Below are 13,397 nucleotides of genomic sequence, written 5' to 3' on the forward strand. Positions count from 1 at the left end.
TGTTATATTATATGTATGTTTTGGTGTGAATTATTATAATGTCAACCATGTAAAATTATGATTTCTGAGCCTTGGACCACTTATTTAGTTATGTATTTGTGGAAATGAACTGAACAAAGTGGAAGGAATTTTCTAGATAATTATATAAGAAATAGAAATTATATTTTCAGTAATTAATTGCTAAATGTGGTTTGACCTATTTTACAGGATTATGTATGAATTTTACTGTTAAATTGTGTGGCATGAGATTCTTTACAAATATATGTTAAATGTATGAGATGCATGCTAAGTAAGTAAAACAATGAGAATAAAATATGATATAGACAATGTTGCCTATGTATGTTAAATGCAACCATGTAAAGGTACAACAGCTGAAAACCGGGTTAGCAGATTCTAGCGCATTTATATGTGGACTAACAAATGACGGCTAAAGAGCGGCTGTAGTACAAAAGAATGAAATGAAAATGTTATGAATTAAAATGACAAGGAATGACAATGCAATAAAATAAAATGTGAAATGTGAATGATACAAATGGGAAAGAGTCACTTAAAGTGAAACACAAGGAAATGTTAAGTTATGAACATGAAAGAATGTGAATGATTGAATAATGATGGAAAGAATGATGTATTATGATATTATAATTATTTATGTACGTAGAACATGTGTTAAATAAGTAATCTGTACTATTTCGGAATTGATTAAAGTTATCTTTACAATGGTATTTATACTAGTATATGAAATGAAAAATACAACTGAAATAATAACTAACAAATTAACAACTAAACTAATTCACATATTAACAACAAAATTAACAATTCTAATACGCCCCCTCAAGATGGAGATGGTGAATACAGATTTCACATCGCCATATTACGGTAAAAAGATGATGAAAAAAAAAAAACTCCATTAATGTGAAGCATGATAGCAGCAGAGAAGGCAACGACGACCGAGATGATCCATAGGAGAAGATGCCGATGCATAAAGCAGGCAAGACGTGCCGACAAAGACGAAAATTGCTGCGAAGTGAAGACCAATATGGCCCAAAATGAAGGAAAAGTCTATAAAAATTTCCTTCAAAATCAAGAAACTCCAAGAGATCAACTGTCTCTGCGAAGGAGTGATGAAACACGGCATAGCCGGGAATGGCTGACCAGCAGATCAGACCCAATACAAGTGAGCCGAAGACGAGACGGAGACAGCGACACGGACTAGCAGATCAAACAAGAAATGAGAGTGGAGAGCTTCGAAGTCACTATAAGGTGCGAAGCTCCTAACCGGCAATCACTGCAATTAAAAAAAAATCAAAGAAAACAAATATACCGAGCCGCATTCTAACGCGGGTGCCGAAACAAGGACACCGGATCCGAAGAAGTGGCTGAAAAACCCAAGGTCACGAGAGGACCCAAGATGAGTGGTGAAGGCGAAGATACTTGAAGGCTTTACGAGTTGGCTTTCTCAACAAGTTAAAGAAAGCACTTCTTGGAACTGAGAAAGAGCGGAAAATGCACATTGGAGACTCTGAATTAGTGACATGGAGAGTAAACGGAGCTCCAGTTGCAAAAACCTCAGGGAGGTTAATCTTTATCCATCCTGTTTGAAATACTTTTTTTTTTTTTAATAGGAAAAACGGCCGAGATATGCAAGTGAATCGCAAGACTGGAAGTTACTGTTGTTCTTGCTGAATTAGGATATGCTGAGAAGGAAGCCAGCAGACAAGATCAATCTCGTGGTGTTGCACAAGATAAAAATGTAGAGAATTCTAATAGAGGGGCAGAGAAGAAGGAGAATGGCCCTGGGGAGAGCAGAAATTCCAAAAAGAAGAAAAAGAAGGATAAATCTTTGAAAGAGACTAGAACAATCAATAGAGCCCGGTGAGCAGTGCTCTGAGAGGCAAGGCCACTAGAGGATCGGACGAGGCAAAGGAAGATCTCGATCTACATTGTGAGCCAAGACGAGCTCGCAAGGGGTACGATTTCGATCCAACTCGACAGTAAGTCTGGAATGGAGTGATGAGTTGGTCACCATAAAGTCCGCAGTTCTCGGTGATTGCGACATATTTGAATGCGAGGGGAGAACCGGTGGCGGCAGCCATGAGAGCTCCGTAGAAACTCCAAACGGCGATGACCGAAGGAAATGAAGACGAGGATGAGCTGAAGAGTGTCACCAGAAATGAAAAAGATCTGAGCAGAGCAGATGCGGAGATCGATTGCGGCGAGTCTCTTGAGGTGCTCCTTCAAAAGCCGCTTGGAATCATACTCTCTGCTCTACAAATCCCTTCTTCGATCTTAGACAGGGGATAGTTCGAGCGAAGAGTCCGCACGAGAAATGATTGCACCTCGCTGGAAGAATGAGACTGCTACCGATCGCCGGCGAGAATGAGTCCATCAAAGGGGAGATCTCAATGAGGGAGAATTAGAGGAGAGCGTCAGAGTGGAGCGAAGAGTGCTCTGAGAGGCGAGACCGCAAGTGGAACTCTTCGCAGGGAACAACGGAAGAACTCTCAAGTTTTCTTGAAACTGAGAGAGAGAGCGGAAGAAAAATGCTTTGATACCATGTTAAATAAATAATCTGTATTATTCCGGAATTGATTAAAGTTATCTTTACAGTGGTATTTATACTAGTATATGAAATGAAAAATACAACTGAAATAATAACTAACAAATAAACAACTAAACTAATTAACATATTAACAACAAAATTAACAATTCTAATAACATGTTACGTTTGGGCGGGGCGCACTCTTCGCCTAAGGGCTTGCTGAGTAAGACGAGTGCACTAGTAGCTTCAGATGTGGCAGTAGCTGAACGCACTAGGGCAGAGGAAACCTACTTGTATGGGCGGGTAGAATTCCCTATCCTTAGGGCCTTTGCCGGTAAACTGTTGTTGAATGCGTGAGTACGAGATCAAGTTAACACTTGAGGGCTTACTGAGTAAGGTGAGTGCTCTGGTATGATTCAGTAATGACCTTCGGGTTACCTAAGTATCAGAGCAGAGGAGTACTACTTGTATGGGCGGGTAATCACCCCTATCCTTGGGTAGTCTCGTGGGTAAACATTTGCATGTGATTGTTAGGTTCATAAAATGACTTTCAGTATTATGTTAATGATTTGCAAATATTATAAAATGATATGTATAATCTCATGATGGTCACACGCTGTATTTAATATATTGTTTCTTCCCTTACTGAGATGTGTCTTACTCGAATATGAATTTATTTTTTTTTTAGGATTTCCTAGAAATCGAACTTTGAGAGGTCGAGGTTTTTATAGCATTATTAGAAAATAGAAAAAGAAAATGGTATCTTTTTATGTTAATTTTAGGGAATGTAAATAATTATGTTTTATGTCTTTATGTTTTAAGGTTGTTGAGTAAGGAATGATTGTGAAAATACTGAAATGTTTTGGGAATTAAGTAATTATGGAAATGCAGGTGTCGAAAGATATTATGGTCTATAGATAGAACTAGGAAACTCTGGTATTATTTGTATGATTGAGGTTTATAGTTGTGTTTTCCGCTGCGTATGTATGGTTTAATTATGGAATATCAGGGATTTTATCAGGTATAACGCGCCGGACCACTGGTTTAAGTGTTCGAGGCGTTACATAGAATACAACGCAGCATCAATATATAATTTTGTACCATTTGGAAACATAATATGAACTCTTCCAGAACCCTCTATTACATTTGTAGACTGAGATATTGTATTAACATTAGTTTCAGCTAATGTTAATTGCAAGAAATATTTTTTAACACGAAGAATTGTGTAAGTCGTGCCACTGTCCACCAAATACATGTCATCCTCCATTTTATCAAGTTTATTTTGTATGATCTAGTAAATGAAAAATAAAATTTAATAATTAAGAAAGATAACAAAATATTACCAAGTATATTATATGTAAAATTTTTAAAAATTACATAAATTAATTTTTTCAAAATAACATAAACATGAAAATAATTTAATAGTAGACATTTCCATCCCCAATCAAATGATCAATTTTGCACTAAGATTCTAAAAAAAAAAATAAGAAACATCAAAATCAACATCCAAAGGAGACTCATACTTAGCATCAATGAGTTCAAACAAATTCCTTTCAACATTTTTCCCTTTTCCTTTTAACGATGCCTTGTAAAGATCAATTAGATGTTTAGGAGTGCGACATATTCGAGACCAATGACCTTTTGTTCCACACCTATAGCAAATATGGTCATTATTTTGCACTTTGTTATTTTGTTCAGATTTTTCTTTATTCTTTGTCCATTTCCTTTGAGTTTTTTCAGCACCCTTGCTTTCAAAATTTGAAGGATAATCATCACGGGTCTAACAATTTTTCCTACCACAATCCCTTTTACCACCACGACCTCATCCACGGCCTTGAGAAAAAGCCACATTCACTTCAGGGAATGATGTTGAGCCAGTTGGACAAGATTGATGATTTTTCAACAAAAGCTCATTATTTTGTTAAGTCACAAGTAAATAAGAAATTAGTTCCGGATATTATGTAAATCTACACTCTCAATATTGCTACTGCAAGAGCACATTCGAGGCATGAAAAGTTGAATATGTTTTTTTTAACATATCATCATCAGTAATTTGAATATGTTTTTTTTAACGTATCATCATCAGTAATTTTTCTCCATATAACTTCAATTGAGAGCTAATTTTAAACAAGGCTGAATTATATTCACTTACAATTTTAAAACCTTGCAATCGCAAGTGCATCCAATTATATCAAGCTTTTGGAAGAATTATCATTTTTTGGTGTTCATATCTCTCCTTTAAGTTGTTCCAAAAGAACTAATGAATCCTCAATAGTAAGGTATTCAATTTTCAATTCTTCGTGTAAATGGTATCGAAGGAAAATCATTGCCTTTGCGCGATCCTGCAGGGATGCTTGATTTCCTTCTTCAATTGTACTTCCAAGATTCATAGCATTAAGGTGAATCTTAGCGTCAAGTACCTATGGTAGATAATTTCTTCCAGAAATAACAAGGGCAACGAATTCAAGTTTTGTGAGATTTGATATCATAAAGTCACTTTGAAAACAAATAAAAATTCAAAGTTAGTTAAATATTAAATGGAAATGTTATTCTCATATATATCCAACTTAAAAATATTTAAGAACACGTACTCAAGATAAGAGATATAGTTAACATATAAATATAGTTTGACGAAAAACTAAAGTTATATAGATAACAAATGTTAAAGAAAACAACATTTGTGGCTAGAATGAAGGGGAAATTGGAGAGTAGTACAAATGTGTGACTGTCCATTAAGAATTGAGCGGGGGTTTTGAGTATAAACATGACAATTATGGCTCATTTAAATGATGTTGATGTTTGGATCTTGTAGAATCTGGAGGTGCAGATTGTGAATAAAATGAATAAAACTAAGTAAGTTGTGAGATGGCTAAAACCGAGGCAAGGGAGGTTGAAACTAAATTTGGATGGGAGCAGCTTGGGGAAGCCAGGGTTGGCGGGTGGTGGTGGCATTCTTAGAGACTGTACAGGTTCTTTTATTTTTAGTTTTTCAAAATATTTTGGTTTTTGTTCTAATAATGAATCTGAATTGAAAGCATTGATGGAAGGAATAAAGCTTTGCAAACAATTGGACCCTACCAGTATTGACATTGGAGTGGTTCGAATATTGTAGTAAATTGGATAAGATCCAGTAAATGCTTTGTATGGTATTTATGGGATTTTTGGGAGCAGCTTATTGGTGTATTGGAGAGAGTAGATTTTTCTATAAATCATTTCTATAGAGAAGGGAATAAAGTACCAGATGCATTGGCTCGACAAGGTGTCATGGGGAGGAATAGTTTGTTTACAAATAGTAGTCAACTTCCTAGAGTTATCAAAGGTTTATATAGATTGGATAAGATAGGTACGACTTATATGAGGTATGTTTAGTTGGTTTCCTTTTGGTATTAGTATACGTTTGTTTTCTTCTTTTGTTTAGTTTGATGCATGGGGTGTTTTTTATTTGGTTATTATGTAAGCCCCAAGTATCCTTTTGTTTTTACGGTATTCCTCCGCCATAAGTAAAAGTTATTAATAAAATTAAGAAAGGAGGTGCCACCCTCTTTTACTTAAAAAAAAAAAAGGTTAAAGAAAATAAGATTTTTACCTTAGAATAATACCAACGAAACTTGTTATACCATTAGAGACTTGATCGTATTAATAACGTGTTGTAAATGAAATAAATACAAATACAAAAAGTTTGGAGGTATAGAAATTCAATAGTCTAGTTCTTTAGGAACTAGATGTTGTCAATTATAACGCTCCGACCCTTTATACGACCGCGGAGTGTTACTACACTTGTATAATACATCTGTCTCTGATAATCATACATATACAACCCGTCCTAAAAGAGACATACGAGTGTTTCATACTGAATTGTAATCTCATGCACAGCAAAAAACATAAACATTCATACTGAATCTAATAGACAAACCAAAGTTTCTAACCGTATCCTTACATACATACGATTGTACTTAAAACATAACTTGTTCTTACAACCAAAAAGACATTCTGAACTAAGTCTATTACATGTACAAAACACTTACCTAAACTACACACAAGACTACGCTCCAAGTCCCTCTAGCAACTAAGATCTGTGCCCTGCAGGACTTGAAACGAAAGTTGTATGTTGGGGTGAGACACTTCTCAGTAAGGTGGAAGATATTACATCAATGTGTGACAACATGTATTTAAACCAGTAGAAAACAGTTACATATTTAAAGCATTCTCAATCCTGTAGTATAGGAGATAAATATATAATTCCGGCAATAGATAGTTTAGCATCATAACGAGCGAGAGTTCCCGAGGTTAGGGTAGGGTACAGGCCCATACACTGTACAATCCCTTCTCCCGGTACTCAAACCTGTGACTTTGCCCATTTTAATTTTTAAATCTTGTATATGCATATTTAGAACACTGTCCAACTTTGAAACTTCGTAACTAATTCCAACATTACCCCTTGGCGCGGGTTGTGTGATCATAAATCCCTGAACAAGCCCTACCTCGCGTAGGCTCTGTCAGTCATTATGGTTACTATAGTTCGAATGAATCCACCTAGTCCATTAATCCACCATTGGCCACACCTACCCAGCCGACTATCTCGATACCCACATTGAAAATCAGATGTGTGGTTGCACTGTATCCAGATTACAGCAACGGTGCCGCACTCACATATATAAAGCTTTTTAAGGCTTTCTGATATTTAAGCTTTTTAAGGCTTTCATAGTAACAAGTTGCGGTCACAATATCATATATACAATTTACAATAAGACAAATTAACTTGTTTCCAATTCATAAATCACTTGTGCAGTTCTAGTATTTTCACAAATTCATTCATTCATATTGTGGTATAAAACGACACGCACACTCTCGGTTTAACCCTTTTCACATACAAAACTCGGTATATAACTGACACCTATTTTTTCACATATAAAAAATATATGGGCATACCAAAGGTTGTAACCTATTATCTAGATAGTTATCCACATAAATATACATGTTTTACAACATAATATAATTTATTTTTCATATTTAGCTATTAAGAAAAGTAAAAAAAAAAAAAAAGGTTAAAATGTTGCAAATGAATGAATCAAAATTTAATTTACACATTATCAACATTTAATTTTTATTAATTATAAATCATAAGATTAAACTAAATTTTTATTTTTGATAATATTTAATATAAAAAAAATTTATTATAGAAAATAAACTTCCTTCTTATTTTTCCTTCAAACAAAATCCCTTAACCCTAATGAACTTATAAAAAAAAATGTCATTTCTATGTGAGAGATGAAAAGTAGTCGTGGTGACAAACATAACATCATCCCTTGCAGAACTTTTCACATGCAGCATCATGGTCAGACATGAACTACTTCCATATATATATATATCATAAAAAAAAATTCATGTTTGATTTTTCAAGCTTTATATATTCATGTATCAGTGTTAGGCCCGCAGATCAAGTTAACAGATGGTATATATTTCAATTCTGCACGGCCGAAAGCTTGAATTTCTGGCAAGAATTAATGTTAATGCACATCCCCTGCATGTAGGTGCCAGCACTTGGCACCCTTTTGTTGACGAGCTCTCCTTTTATTTATAAAACTTAGAATTAAGAATGAGTTTTGAGGTTGAAATTTTGAAATGGGTACCTCCTCATCACTACTCTCAATTCTTCTTTCTTGCTGCAGGAACTTTGTTTTATCCACCAAATTAATTAATTAATGCAACCAAATGTTGACCTGGGATATATTTACATATATAAGTCATGTGCATTGCATTGCATTGCTCATAGCTTGGACGGTGCCTACCTTTGTTTTAAAAAAAATCGGTGGTGCCAACAGTTTTGTTCATGTACTGGAAAAAAAAAAAAAAAAAAAATTACAGTGGGCGATAAAAAAATGGAGGTGCATGCTCTGTTTTATGACGTTGGAGAAATATGTATTACAAATATATATATGGTGTGTTTTGGAGGAGTTTAATGGATGCAATGAAATGCTCGAACTCGATTAATAAAAAAACTTTTGAGTTCAAAACTTAATTTAGACTCAATTGATTTCTAAGTTTTTAAACTTGAACCCAAAATCAATTCAATCAAATTCAGCTTTGTTATAAAATAATATTTATATAAGAGGATAAAACATACTCCAATCAATTGCTATTTTGTGAGGATTGTCTCTCATGTTTCAACTAGCCAAATTTTAACTATGTCCATTGTGAAGATGGTAATTGTCATTAACATTTTAGTTTGGAGATCTGTTACTTGACTGATGAAATTAATTTCTGGTCTTTAGTTTGAGAAAGTTGAATTGTAATTCTTTCTTTAGATTTGTATCGGTATTTTACTATTAACCTGGTGACATTTGTGCATTTGTTTTTTGATGGTGGTTTTAGAAGAGTTTTTATTAGGAAATAAAGGTAGTTAGTATTCAATTACGTTCAATGATCGAATAGAAATTAAGAAATACGTCACTTACCAACACATAAAAGAGGACACATGTTGCTATATGTCAATAAATGAAGACTCGGATGAGAAAAATAGAAATGGAGATGCATGGTTGGCTAAAATGGACACAAGCGAATTATAATTTTTTATTTAATAATAAAAGATCCTAAAGCTAAATTTTTAATTTATCACGAGGGAGCTACTTTGGTGCCTTTTGAACGGCAGAATGGGTCGGGTCCAAAGGGACCATCCACGTTAGAATTCTAGGTAAATCGAACATTTAATTATAACATGACAAATCAAACTACGAAAAATACACGAACCCTATGATTGGGATCACACGTTTTAAGCATTGGATTTGTTTTTGTATGCATTTCAAGAAAACAAAATACAAATATTTTATTAAATTTCTTCAAAATTCGTACAAATTCAAATTCAGTATTCGGAATTCATACTCCCAAATACTTTTTAAGATAATACATAATGCTGCACACATTAGGTCAAACAGGAATAAATAGGGAAAAGGATTCCATATGATATGCTCCCCAAATGGAGCATGAAAAGTCATTCCAGAGGTCCAAATGTACCCCAACATTACAATTGGAAATTGGAATAGCATATATCATATATGGATTGGCAGATATGCAACTTTACTTTTTTTAATCCCTGCGTGGGATTTATACACTTGCAGTAGTCTCCATCTTGTGGTGGGATGAGAGTGCATGGCAGCATTAGAAGAGTTGAAAGCATCATGGAGATAGAGACTTTTGATTTTGAGTGGTGGAGAAGGAATCTCAATTCTCTCCATTAATTTCATATTCAAATTTGTTTAGTTAGGAGGGCAGGGGCACTGGGCAGGGCATCGAAATGATTCACTCGCATACTTTCTTGGCGCATCAAGATTCGAATAAGCCCAAAGACACCTCATTTTCCTCAACACACGCGCAGAGATAACATGCATCATCTCAGTGGTGGAGTTCCCTATTCCCACTCACTTTTACTCCCCCAAAAGACAACCTTTTAAAAGATAGAAAGGAAAAAAAAAAATACCCTATCTTTTTTTATATGCAAAAGTTATTCTCCTCTCCCCACAAAAAACACCAACTAGGAACCAAACCAAAGCCCCCTCCTTTCCATTTGAGTGAAAGGGAGAGAGAGAGAGACTATAAGTCTCTCCCTCTCCCTCTCTCTCTCTCTCTCTCTCTGTGTAATCAGGGCTTCCTTGCAATGAGTGAAGACCCATTAACAAGGAACAGTCATAGCTAGCTAGCCCTGCCCTTTGCGGGGATAGGATACCCTTTACTACCTTAAATTAAATTAGTTTTCTCAGGCTTTATGGGAAGTCAACTACAAAGCTGACCTTTTCCTTTTCAATAAGGGGAACTCTGCCTCTAATGGTGGCGCTGCCCTCCCACTCGAGGGAGGGCTATGCCATGGCATGTCATGTCTACCACCACTTCAAAATGACTGCCCACATCATAAAATGCATTACTTAATTTGATTTCTCCATTTGATACATACATATTTATTAATTACTTTAACCTAAAAAACCAAATCATCCAATGCTTTGGACTTTGGAACCCTCCAAAAAACAATAATTCGTGACCAAAGTGCTAGCTGCACCTTAGCTTCTTGGATGCAGCACTATGAAACATAATTTAATCTGGTTTAAAACCCAAAAGTAGCATATAGATATATTATAATTGCTACTCTGGGCTTGGTGGAGATACAAACCATGTAATAAAATATAATATGGAATAAATTAGAGGCTATATAAAACTCCGGCAGCTATGCTCTGAGCCTCTCAGATATTTTTGTGGAGGTGCCTTAAATCATGAACCGTGCAAATCCTGTGGAGAGAAACCAGTGGCCAGAGGCCAGTAGGTTTCCTTTCCTAAATCATGATACTCACATGCATCATCTCATCTGAGCATTGGCAAGTCAAACCTAATCCATGGACCCATGTGGGTTCCATCCATGATCCAGCTCACATCAGGTCCCATACATACATACATGCATAGCACCCGTGATGGCCATCATGATGTATGGGTATGTGAATTGTGATGCATGGAAGGTCCACTTTGAAGGTTGCATAAGAAGTACCTTTAATTTAATCTTGATGATTGATTCATACTTTCTTGTTCTTATCAATTACTTTTTTATGGGATCTCAGTGGGAAAGGTAAAGCAACTTGCAAAGATTAAGGGCTAAAGAGCCTTTAAGTGAAATGATGCCATTACTTGAAAACATGAGGAGGACGTGCAGCCTTTTTTTTTTTTTTATAATTACTATTTTTCTTTTTTCTTTTTTTTTGAAATTTAAGAGGAGGATTTGGCTCTGTCTTTTGGGCTCTATTATCCAAAATTCAGTTCAGGCCCAAAATATTGGGCTCAATAGTTCTGGTAGGAAGCCCAAACTGAAATTTCAATTAGGCCCAAGCCCACTACCAGGCAACTTAAAGACCTGGATACAAAATATAGGAAGGGCCCAAAATTCATATTTTCTTGTTGACTGCCAAGTACTAATACTGTTTTGTCTAATATTCTTAGTGTTCTTTTTTAATTAAAGATTTTACTTGAAAAAAAGTAAAAATAAAAAAGAAAGGATAAGGAAACTCATTTCTCCATTGTATTTTCTTTCTATATTTGATACTATTGAAAATAAAAGTTGAATTTAATATGATTAAAAATATGAAAAAAAAAAAAAAAAAACCAAGGGTTAATGATGAGAAGAATCAAAATTTTGTTCATGAATTTGTTATATGTTTTATTTTTATTTTTTTCAATTTTCTTAATAACCAAACGTGAAAACGCGAATTTATTGATATTTTTATTTCTTTTCTTCGGTATTTTACGAGCTCCAAACAAGGACTAAATATTAAAGGGGAAATTCAATGATAGAAAAATATTTATTAGGGTTGATGGAAAAACTTAAAAATTCAATGAATATTAAAATCATGAAAAAGGTAAAAATAAAGATTTTTTTTAATGATTTTTTTTTTAATAATGAAGGCTTGAGAAAAATATTATGGTCTTCCAACTTTTAGAGATGGTTAAGCAACTACATCAAATTCATTAGTATTATCTTACTGATCCCTTCCCCAATTTGCCATGCCAAGAAATTTTTGGACATTAAGGATTACTTTGTACCAACAAACAATGCATAAAGCTTTGCTAATGATTTTTTTTTTTACTAGACATAATAAATTTTATATTTTTTACTCAACATTTTTTAAAATATTCACAACAAAAATATTTCCTCACATTAAGAACAAAATCTATATAAATGCAATGTATATTCTGTATTGCACAAAGTGTGTTGTAATATGCGACTCATATCGAGTAAAACATGTCTATAAAAAAAGTAGGTTGATGTCGGAAGTAAAGTGAAGTGGAGTGAGGTAGGCATTAGCAAACTATCAATTCGGCCAAATTCAGTTAATTAATCGAATTAACCGAAATTTTTGGTTAATGATTTCTGTTAACCGAACCGACCAAATAAAGAGAGCTCACCGAACCGCACCTGACCGAATTACCTTTTCGGGTAATTCGGTTAACCGAATTTAACCAAAATAATTTGAAATTAATTATTAAAAATAGAATATAATTGTAAATGTTTTCCCAATGCTTACTTTTATTATTAAAAAAAAAAAAAAAAAGGCACCCAAGCATGGGGATGTGATCCATGTAGACAAACAATATGCATAAAAAAAAAAAAAAGATGGGGAAACACACAAATTTCCCAAAAAATCAACCAAAATAATATATATCAATGTTATTGTCTCCCCATCACATTCAAAACAGAAGACTCAAAATCAATTTCTTCAATATCCTACAATACTAACATCTCTATGGTGATATAAAATCAAGCACTAGTCTACTTTGATGGGCAATGAAATCCCAAGGAGGTCTCAAACTAGGGACAACACATTGCTGTTGCTGCATCGTATTTATTCAACAATGTTGTTTGATTCTCATCTGAAATGCAAATGCAAATGGAATTTTTTTAACATATCATATATATCATACTAATTTATATTTAAATGTTAATTATTAAATCGATTAATTCAATTAACCGAATTAAAATTTTTTTTAACTGAACTAATAAGCGATTAACCAAAGTTTGGTAAAACCGTAACTGAACAGAACCGACCCTATTTCTTAACTACACCAAATCGATAAAAATTGGTTGGTTAATTCAGATTTCCTCAAATTATGCTCACCCCTAGAGTGAGGGGAGCGTAGCGTAATGAGTAAAACAGAGCAAATGACAACATTTGCCTTTTGGGCTCGTAATTTATTACTTTATTAACTGAGACAATTAATAGGTAGGTTGGGAGTGCAAGGGTGATGGTCCTACGGTACGGTACAGGGATATTTGAGGAATTTTTCTAATATCTATGTACAATTAGGGATAGTATAAATACATATGATG

The sequence above is a fragment of the Malania oleifera genome, chromosome 10, assembly GCF_029873635.1.
Source record: "Malania oleifera isolate guangnan ecotype guangnan chromosome 10, ASM2987363v1, whole genome shotgun sequence".
In the NCBI taxonomy this organism is placed as follows: Eukaryota; Viridiplantae; Streptophyta; class Magnoliopsida; order Santalales; family Ximeniaceae; genus Malania; species Malania oleifera.